The 10,732-nt window shown below is 43.6% G+C and overlaps 1 long non-coding RNA gene across 1 annotated transcript; it reads left to right on the top strand.

Moving 5' to 3' along the window:
- The first annotated feature begins 7,420 nt into the window (after positions 1-7,420).
- LOC306961488 lies at positions 7,421-9,617 on the top strand. The gene is made up of 3 exons (XR_013792772.1): positions 7,421-7,616; positions 9,227-9,427; positions 9,534-9,617. It is a non-coding gene; the product is annotated as an uncharacterized lncRNA (long non-coding RNA).
- The last annotated feature ends 1,115 nt before the right edge of the window (positions 9,618-10,732 follow it).

Genomic DNA, 10,732 nt, shown 5'->3' with positions numbered 1-10,732 from the left:
GCAGGGGCCCGGGGAGAGGCAGAGGCCCGGGGAGAGAGGCAGGGGTCCAGGGAGAGGCAGGGGCCCGGAGCCTCAGCATGTGTGCCAATGTGAACGGCCAAACTCCACGTGCAGGAGAAGCTCAGCGGCTCAGAGAGGGCGATGCCGACGTGCACCCCCTGTGAGATGTCTGGGGGCCGTGTTATGACGGATCTTGTTTCAAAGACAAAAATCATCAGATTCCAAAGCCAGAAACAGGAAGTCTCCATCACTTCCAAAGGTTTCGGCCTTTTATATTTGCAGATATTGTGAAATCACAGATATTGGGCTGATTTATCGCTCGACCTCTGAAAAAGAAAGAGGCGGGAGGGACGGGCGGAGCCGCACCAAGCACCAATATTACAAAGCTAAAGGAGCACTTTTTATACGAGTACAGTTACTTGATAGTCCTGAGCCAAAACACCTCGTCTGAAGAGCAGGAGGTGGGACTTTTTGTTTTGTTTGTCCTCACAGTATTCATTTTATACTTTGTTTTTGTATATATTACAACATCGATACCTTTAAATGTTAAACTCAGGGCCGGCCGTGGGCATAGGCGACCCAGGCGGCTGCATAGGACTTACATCTGCTGGAGGAGGCGCCGAATTGCACTTATATTTTTGAACCTCACTGACCACTTTGGAACAGACAGATGGAAAGTAGAGGCTCCTCCTCCGATATAATGTTGAATAAATCAATAAAATAAGACGAGCCAGAAGGATCGGGATGGAAAAAACAACGGGGGGGGGGGGCAAAGTGAAATGCCACGTGTGCGGGTCAACACATCTGTCTGTGGTGGGAGGGGCTTCGTTCTCTGGCGCACGGAGTCCAGCTGTGACATGTTTCAGAGGCACATTATCGATCGGTCGTTTTTCCTCAAATCAAACTCAAATGAACGAATGACACGGCGAGAGCGAAGCCTGACCTCCAGGAGAGCGGAGGCCCCCCCTGGTTCTCCACGTGTGGGCTGCTGTGGTCACTTTAGAGACGGAATGCACTGTTTGAGGTCCAAGCTTTTCATGTTGACTGTGAGCGTGTGTTTGTTATCGGTTCCTGCAGAGAGACGCCTCACACACCCTTTCTCTTTGGCTTTTTAATCTGCATTTAATCAATCAATGGTTACAGGAAAAGTACATTTAACTGGCTAATGCTAATGCTAATGCTAATATTCTGTTGTATGGTTTGAGGATTGGCTCTGATCAAATAAAATTCATATTGAACTCACTCTGAATGACTCTGATGAATGTGTTTGTCTGAATATATCAACTTCAAGTCTAAATACGTTTAAACAAGCAGCCGTGACGTCCCAAATGAGGAGGAGGTGCAGGAGGAGGTGCAGGAGGAGGTGCAGGAGGAGGAGGTGCAGGAGGAGGAGGAGGTGCAGGAGGAGGAGGAGGTGCAGGAGGAGAAGGAGGTGCAGGAGGAGGTGCAGGAGGAGGAGGTGCAGGAGGAGGAGGTGCAGGAGGAGGAGGAGCAGGAGGAGGTGCAGGAGGAGGAAGTGCAGGAGGAGGTGCAGGTGCAGGAGGAGGTGCAGGAGGAGGTGCAGGAGGAGGAGGTGCAGGAGGAGGAGGAGGTGCAGGAGGAGCAGGAGGAGGAGGAGGTGCAGGAGGAGGAGGTGCAGGAGGAGGAGGAGGTGCGGGAGGAGGAGGTGCAGGAGGAGGAGGAGGTGCGGGAGGAGGAGGTGCAGGAGGAGGAGGAGGTGCAGGGCTGGGCTTCAGCGATACCGGTGTAACAGGCCAAATTAACCCCCGCCCATATTAAAATACCCGGGGTATAAAATAGCCTAGGCTAGACTATTATTCTTATTATTAAGGAGAAAAAAGAAAAATGCATGACCGTTTTCAGAGATATTGTGATAAAAATAACATTTACATAGATTTAATTTGAAGTGTGAACATGTAGCTGTTGGTAAAACATAAAGGCATAAAGCTATTGCATCACATGTCAACTTTGTATGCCTTGAATTACTATAAGAACTATAACTCACTCACTCATACTTCATTCATGCACAGGGAGGCAAAGTGTCTTGCCCAAGGACACAACAACAGCCTGTACCTGCAGGAAGCATGGATTTGAACTGCCAACCTTCTGGTTAAAGGACACCCCACTCTATCACCCTAAACTACTGTTATAATTGGGGGTATACTCTGACCTGGGGGCCCCTTTAGCCCCGGGTGAAGAAGAAGAAGAAGATCTTTATTTATACAGCGCCTTTCACAGACATGGTCACAAAGCGCTTTACATGAGACAATTGTACATTCACTCCACACTCGGTGGTGGAAAGCTACGTTTGTAGCTTCAGTTTCCCCTGGGGGAGCCTGTCAGAAACGCTTTTGCGACTACACGTCTGCGCCAACGGACCCTCTGACACCACCATACATTTCACTGACACACATCATTCACCCTGGCCTATTGTACATGTTTTTAGTGGTAGCGCCCGGAGGAAACCTACGCAGACACGGGGAGAACATGCAAACTCCACACAGAAAGGCCCGTCCAGGTGGGAATCGAACCCGGACCTTCTAGCTGTGAAGCGCAAGCACTAACCACTGTGCCACCGAGCTGCTCTGTAGTCCAGACTAAAACATGTGTCAGAATCAGAATTGTTTTTTTTGCCATTGTTCGTAAACAGATTCTCAAACTAGGATTTTTTCTTGGTGAGACGTTTAACATTAAACATAAAAAACATATAACACAGAGTTTAGATAAAAGAGAAGAGTATCTGTAATGCAGTACTGGAGTATCTGTAATGCAGTACTCGAGTAATGCAGTACTCGAGTATCCGTAATGCAGTACTCGAGTATCTGTAATGCAGTACTCGAGTATCTGTAATGCGAGTATCTGTAATGCAGTACTCGAGTATCTGTAATGCAGTACTCTGACTCTGCAGATCCTGCACAAGAAACGAAACTCAGTTTAGTCTCGTTTTGGCTGAAGTGAGTCTGACTGGACACAGGCAGGGGGCGCTGTTTCCCTCCACACACACATACTTTATCTGGAACTGCAACAATAAATAATATTTATAATATGAAAATAATATATATATTTGTTTATTAAAAAGACTCCTTTTAATAAACAAGGAATGAACCAGATAAGAATAACGTTTGAGAAGTTTGTAAAACTATATTTGAAGATATACTGTATATATATATATATATATATATATATATGCTTCACCCTCCAGGTTTTCTCCAGCTCTTCTCTGAGCCCCTGGTGTTACTCTAGTTTCTCCTGTTCCTTTTTCCTGATGTTGAAGTCTTGGTGTTGCTATGTCGACCACAGCGGCTCCTCTGCTCTTTGTCACCACCACAATGTCCGGTTGGTTCATCACCATCTGTCCGTCTGGATCTGGACGTCCCACAGGATCTTGGCTCGGTCGTTCTCCACCACCTTTGGAGGTGTTTCCCACTTTGACCTTGGGGTTTCCAGCCCATTCTCTGCACAGATGTTCCTGTACACTATACCAGCCACTTGGTTATGGCTCCATGTAAGCTTTCCCTGCAGCATCTTACACCTGCAGTTATGTTCTTACACCTGCAGTTATGTTCTTACACCTGCAGTTATGTTCTTACACCTGGGCTCTTGTCTGGTGTGGTAGATCTGGGCCTCTATTGCTCTGGTGCTCGAGGCTCCTGTGCAGCCATGATGAGCCTCTGTGCTGTCCTTTAGTCCGGCTCTGTCATTGGGAGGACCTCTTCAGTTATATTTGGGTGGTACCTGCCGTGTAGGGGCCACTTCAGTTATGTTTGGGTGGTACCTGCCGTGTAGGGGCCACTTCAGTTATGTTTGGGTGGTACCTGCCGTGTAGGGGCCACTTCAGTTATGTTTGGGTGGTACCTGCCGTGTAGGGGCCACTTCAGTTATGTTTGGGTGGTACCTGCCGTGTAGGGGCCACTTCAGTTATGTTTGGGTGGTACATGCCGTGTAGGGGCCACTTCAGTTATGTTTCGGTGGTACATGCCGTGTAGGGGCTTGTCCTCCCATGACGGGACCTCCAGCACCTCATCTTCTGTTCCCCATTGTCTGAGACATTCACTGAGCACGTCATCTGTCGGAGCCTTGTCCTTGATGTACTTATGGATCTTGGATGTTTCATCCTGGATAGTGGCCCTCACACTCACTAGTCCTCGGCCTCCTTCCTTACGGCTAGCGTACAGCCTCAGGGTGCTGGATTTGGGGTGGAACCCTCCGTGCATGGTTAGGAGCTTTCGCGTCTTAACATCTGTGGTCTGTATCTCATCCTTTGGAAGCTTATTATTCCTGCAGGGCATCTGATTACTAATAATAATAATAATAATACATTTTATTTATAATGCACTTTACATTTGACACCAAATCTCAAAGTGCTACAGCATAGTTAAAAACAAAACATTATAAAATACAACACAACATATATTAAAAGACAGGACTAAAAAACCAAAGCATTAGCTGTTAAAATAAGCTTTGATTACTGGCAGGGCGTAGGGACTTGTTCTTGCCATTGAGCTGCTTCTTAGGACCTGCCTTACTCGTTGGAGGTACTTGGCCGTAGCCGCTTTATATATATTGAATTAAGTCCGTCTCCTTAATCGGGTAAACAGCTTCAGCTCCAGGAGGTCCTGGAGATCCCACTGTCATTGAAATAAACTGGGAAAGAACTTTTAATGTCCATATAAAACGTCACAGAGAAGATGTTAATGTTTTTAACCTGTGGTCATGACGTCAATGACTTCTGGAACTTTTTTTCTTGTTGTTTCATAAAGTGCTTCAGCTTTTCGTCCGTCCCTTTGATTTATCAGTAAATTAAAATCTTGCGGCTGATGTCGTTCTTAAGCTTTAGAGCCAGCGGTTCAGCTGATCATATGTAACAAACGTTTAAACCCAGAGAATCGTTATTCAGGCCGAACGCTGAGCACGTTTGAGTCTGAAGTTTTACAGATGAAAGACGTCACAAAGGGGATCATATTCGGCCACCAGGGGGAGCTGTTTCCTCAATACTGAGCCCTGACAGAGGAACGTCATAAGTCCACTGTGTTTCCAAATGAAAAAAGCTTTATATTATTATTATTATTATTATTATTATTATTATTATTATTATTAACAGGATTATGGACAGTTCATGACAAATCTAAACTTTTACCCAAGAACCTGTAAAATGATGGTATTTGATCATTTTCTTCTTCAAAAGTGGCCGAGTGATGGACCACACTAAAGCCCGTGAGGAGTGACTCATTATCGGCCTAAAGCATATGAAGTATATAAAATCTATAAATAATATAAATAATATAAAATCTATAAATAATATAAATAATATAAAATCCATAAATAATATAAAATCTATAAATAATATAAATAATATAAAATCTATAAATAATATAAATAATATAAAATCTATAAGTAATATAATAATGTAAAACTGCCTGACTGACTCTTAATGAGGGCAGAGACTCTGAGTCACTGTCGCTCTGTGGTATTTCAACAGTTTTCTCTGTTTCTCTTTCAGATGTTTCAGACGGGTTTATGAAGAAGGTGGGGGGGGGGGGGTCACAGGGGGGGGTCAGAGGGGGCAGACTCTGTGGAGACTTCAGAGCGACAGCAGCATGACGGCAGCGCGCAGCTTCATCTGTGAGTTAAACACTTTATTACAGCTTTATTTCACCTTTGAACCCTGGCCTCAGCCCAGCTCGGCTTTAACCCAATCTAAAAGCTTCAAAACAGAGACGAAAGCAGGAAACGAGGATGAGGCGACGGGAAAGTGATGAAAACTCTTTAGAAATACGAGGAATAAGTAACGAGGGTGTGACGGCAGCCTGAGGAGAATTGTTTTTTAGGGCTTAGCTTTCAAATGAGGCTGTGAGATCCAGGCCAGAAGCTTTTAGATTTGGGTAAAGCTGAAACTCGGTGAGTGCGGGGGGTAAGGAGCACTCGTTAAGTATTAATAAGCATTAATAATCTGTTAAAGGGGAGGCCGTGGAGACGCTTTATGTAATTACTGTTCAGAATGTAAAATCATGTCATTTATTTGTTTAATAAAACAGATTTTATAATGTCATAAATGTGTTAATACAATGAAAACATTTGTAAACAAGTGTTCACTTTGAGCATGTGACTCTGACTCATGTTAAACTGTAAAGTATTTACCAAAGTGTTCAGCGTGTTATTACAAAACACGCTGAACAAGAATAAACATGTTTTTATAATAACAGAATCATCATTAAAAACATCATTAATATTAATGAGTGTTAAAGCACCTATAGCACAATTATATCTCAGTGTTTCTGATGGAATAAACTAAAAGCAAATGTACAGATTTAGTCGACTTTAAAACTGCACAGTTTATGTATAACATAAGTTATAACAAGTGACCTGCATATTCAGGATGATTCCAAACACAAGACTGAGTTTATTGTTTCTGAAAGGAAGAAATGTTTAAGAAAACACCTGTGAGGACGAGTGTAAAGCAGCACAATGTTTATTTAGATAGAATTAATGTGTGGAGTGAGTAATGTAATACAATATAATATAATAAAATATAATATAGCATAATATAATGCAACATAATATATTATAATATAATGTAATGCAACATAACATAACATAACATAACATAACATAATATAACGTAATGTAATGTAGTATAATATAGTCCTTTTTTTTTAAATCTTAGAAAAAGTATTTCCCTCTGCCCTCGTCACACATACCTAAATATAAATGATATTTGGATCATTTCAACCCTTCAGATGCCTCTGTGTAAAACTGTGAACAGATGAATATTGATTTGCTACATTCATATATTTGAAGAATGAAAGTGTTTCAAACAAACAAACAGATTATTGGACAGGAGTTGAAATAATGTCAAGTTTCAGGTGTTTTTTACCAAACCAAGTCGAGGCACGTGGAGTTCCCTGTGCAGGACATAAACCCGCCGTGCCTGCAGGGTTTCCTTTAGATGATGGGATGTAACATGAACATGCGTGTGCTCTTGTATGAGGCTGACGTGTGTTGTGTTCAGGTGCAGTGGTTCTTCTCCGCTCTGCTCTCTCAGGTCAGTCACCAACACTTTAGAACGTTCCTTCACCAGGAACCACTTCAGTCTTTCCACTTGTGGATCTGCCGGAGCTCAGGGAGAACTTTAATATGTATCATTTATAATATGAACATCTGTGAAAAGCTCTCCTGAATCCAAACTCCATTTCACCCCAAATAATCAGCAGCTTCTCCTGTTGGTCCACAGTTTAAAGTAAAGTGTTTAGTTCAGTTAGTAAATTTGGATGTTTTAATGTTAAAGTCAGTATTAAAAGAGGCGGTGTTTGAACGGCTCTGTGAGAGTCTGATCTACAGTCCTGTTTGTTATTGTCCCACAGTGTCTCTGAGGGCGGAGCCTGACCGCTGCTGGTTTGTTACGGGTCAGTCCGTGTCCTTCAGCTGTGACGGCTCTGCAGACTGGACGGTCCTCAGAAACACCTCAGGGGAGACCTTCAGTCAGTGTGGACTGGACTGGGGCAGACGGTCCGGGTCAGGCTGTAGGGTCAGTGCAGTCCTGCCTCTGGACTCTGGACTGTACTGGTGTGAGTCTGATGATGGACGTCGCTCTGAACATCTGAACATCTCAGTCTCAGGTACAAACTGAAGGATCATGTTCACATTCACAGAAGATAAGACAGGACTTTACTGAGAAACACTCACCTTTGATAAACGTGAGGCTTGTGGTCGAGGCTAACCCCTATGCCACCAATGCAAAACCAGTCTGAACATTTCCATTGATCCAACGGCAGAACGTGAGATGATTGTGATGGGTCTCGTCTCCTCTGGTCATATTACACACCATGGTCTGGGTCAATACTCCATTCTGATTGGCTGGAGGGTGTTAAAAAGTGATTATGTACACCTAGTCCAGCAACAGTTAAATCACGTTCTGTATCGCTCCACTGCAGCTGTTTCCATAGTAACGATAAACAACTGAGCTGGAACTAGTTTCAGGTAAAACTGATTAAAAAGTGAAAAAACTCCTGCCCAGGACAAACCCAGTGAACAGGGATAAAGCACGACGAGGCGAGAACCGTCTGAGGCGAAGCACCTCGTTGTGCATTACCCCTTACACCGAGGCACTTTTAATCTTGTATCGCTCCCTTTTGGAAGCCCATCTGAATTACTGCAACGTGACCTGGTGCAACACATTTCCCAGCTATCTTTTGAAATTACAAGCCCTTCAAAAGAAAGCCATTCCAGCCATCTCACAGGCCCACTGACTCCTTTTACTAGAAATATAAGCTGCTGAAACTCACGGAGTGCAACTTCTTTCTAAATGCACGTGTAATGTATCATGTCATGTTTAGACCTAAGGACAGACTGGCTCAACTCATCCCAACCTCTACACCTGCTCATGATCACAACACGAGACATAAAACCCTCTTAAAGGGAAAAACGAGGACACTCAAGTGTACGAGTCTTAGTGTGGCTGGACAATCTGAACACTGACATTAAAACTGCAACATCTTTGGCCATTTTTAAAAAGAAATAAAAAAATGAGTTTGTAAGAAATTACAATAAACCCGAGCTGGACCTCTAAAAATAAAATAAAAGCCAGACTAAAGTAGCTTGTGTCTGATGGTAATATGTTCTAATGTGTGTGAGCATATAGTGTGTTCCCTTTTTAATTTGATACATTCCTAAGGTAGTAAAGGTAAGGTAAGGTAGTTTTAGTTTAGAGTAGGTTAGGCTAGTTATAAAGGTTAGGTAGGAAATAGGTACAAAAAGTAATGTTTCCCAGGTTACTATTGTATAAATGTATGTTTGTGTTGTTTAATATTGTGTCTTTTTTTGGGCCCATATATAAGCTAACTGTTGCTTCAAGGGTGTCCCATTTATGAATATGCATTATTCCATGAACTAATATGTAAATGTTTTTACTGTATATTCATACTAAACTGAACTGAACTGATCAGCAGTATTATACTGTAAAATCTACAGTAGTTAAAAAACGTACTGTTTAACATTACAGTAACGTAGTGTAATTCATACGACAGACTGGAATAACCAAAGGTCAATAATTATTCACAACAGAACCAAGGAGATAAACGGTGTTTCCATTTGTTTACAGTGCACTAACATGTTTTATGAAAGATCTTTGCTCAGCAGTGCAAATAGACCGGAATAGTGATATACCATCTCCAAAATAAACAAAAGTCTATTGTCTAAACATCTGGACTTTTTCTGTTGTTTTTTTCAGAGAAACTGGAGCCAAACGTCTCCACAGCCTGTGCCACTGCCTCTACAACGACAACTGCTACTACAACAATAACTACAACCACCTCCGCCCCTCACCCCCCTCACCTGCTGTGGCCCGTCCTGGGCTGTGGTCTGGGGGTTCTCCTGGGGCTGGTGCTGGTTCTCCTGGGGCTCACGGTGAAACGGTGCAGACGCAGAGCAGGTCAGTCTGAGCTCAGTCTCCGGTTCCTTCATTATTCACATTATTATAGTTTAAATAAAGCTCTGGTTCCTTCATTATTCACTTTATTATTGTTTTTATGTTGAAGAACAAGATGGCCGCCCGGAGGAGATCACCTACAGCGAGATCCGAGTGTCACATGACCGCCGGCGTCCAGTCAAACGCGTGCAGGGTAAGCGGAGTTTGTTACTGTGATGAGGAGAACAGCGCCCCCTCTGGACCATGGCCTGGTACATAGTGGTGTCCTGTGGTACTGCAGCCTGAACCACCAAATAACAGTGGATAAGTGTGAAACAGAGCGTCCCGGTCATCGCACACGACGCCTCTGTGAATCATGTGACCTTTGATGGCGTTTCACAGATATATTAACCGCATCCTGAGCTGAAAGCGAGGGCTCGCGGTGTGAAACTCAGCGTGTGGTCAGCGTGCGCTCGCTCTGTCACTGCTGTGGCTTTAATAAAACATTTTCCACCGAAAACCACGGCGCTCAGACAGGAAACTACAGGTCAGATTTCATCATCCATTCACTTCAGCCTCAGCGTTCACTTCCTGTGCCAGAGCGTTCACTTCCTGTACGTGTAATATCTGATTAAAAAGTCCTTGTTTGTTCCAGATCAGAAGCAGACTTTTGTGTTTGTTTGGTGCAGTTCGTGTTCAGACTGGAGGCAAAGGCAAAGACCACAACAGATTAAATAAAAATGAAAATCTGACGCTTACTATGATAATAAAACAAACGTGAGAGGCTAAAACACTGACCTTTAACTTCAGCTTCACCGGAGCAGCTGAGGAAGAGGAGTTTAGTGCTGATGAAGGGTCTGAGCTGTTTGTTTCTATTATGTCCACGAGACAAACTGTTGGTCTCGATCCTCCTCTTCTTTAATGCGTCTGTACTTTCATTTAAAGTGGGGGTGTTCTGCTTTTTTCAGTCCCATAGCACCAGTCTATATCACACTACAATGATGACAAACCTTCTGTTGGTCTGTAAATGCAGTAAATTAGAATAACTGCCTTGTATAAAATGTCTCTCTCAAAATGGCTGTAGTGAATGTCTTGAAATAGGCCTCTGTCTCTTTAAGAACCTCTGAGCCTTTAGACACGCCCCCTCCACACGCTGTCTGTGGCATCAGTGGGGAGGGGGTTCTGCTGAGGAGCAGTGGTTGGTTACTCGGCTGGTGACGAAAGCTCGGAGGCGTCTCCAGGAGGTGGGGGCGTTCCTAGAAGGACTCAGGCAAACCTATCCTTAAAATGGCCGCCATCAGAGTTTTTACAGATTACTCAGAAATACGA

The sequence above is a fragment of the Gobius niger genome, assembly GCF_951799975.1.
Source record: "Gobius niger genome assembly, chromosome: 3".
In the NCBI taxonomy this organism is placed as follows: domain Eukaryota; kingdom Metazoa; phylum Chordata; class Actinopteri; order Gobiiformes; family Gobiidae; genus Gobius; species Gobius niger.
Note: the sequence above shows the minus strand (reverse complement) of the source record. Positions and strands in the feature narration are given on the sequence as shown.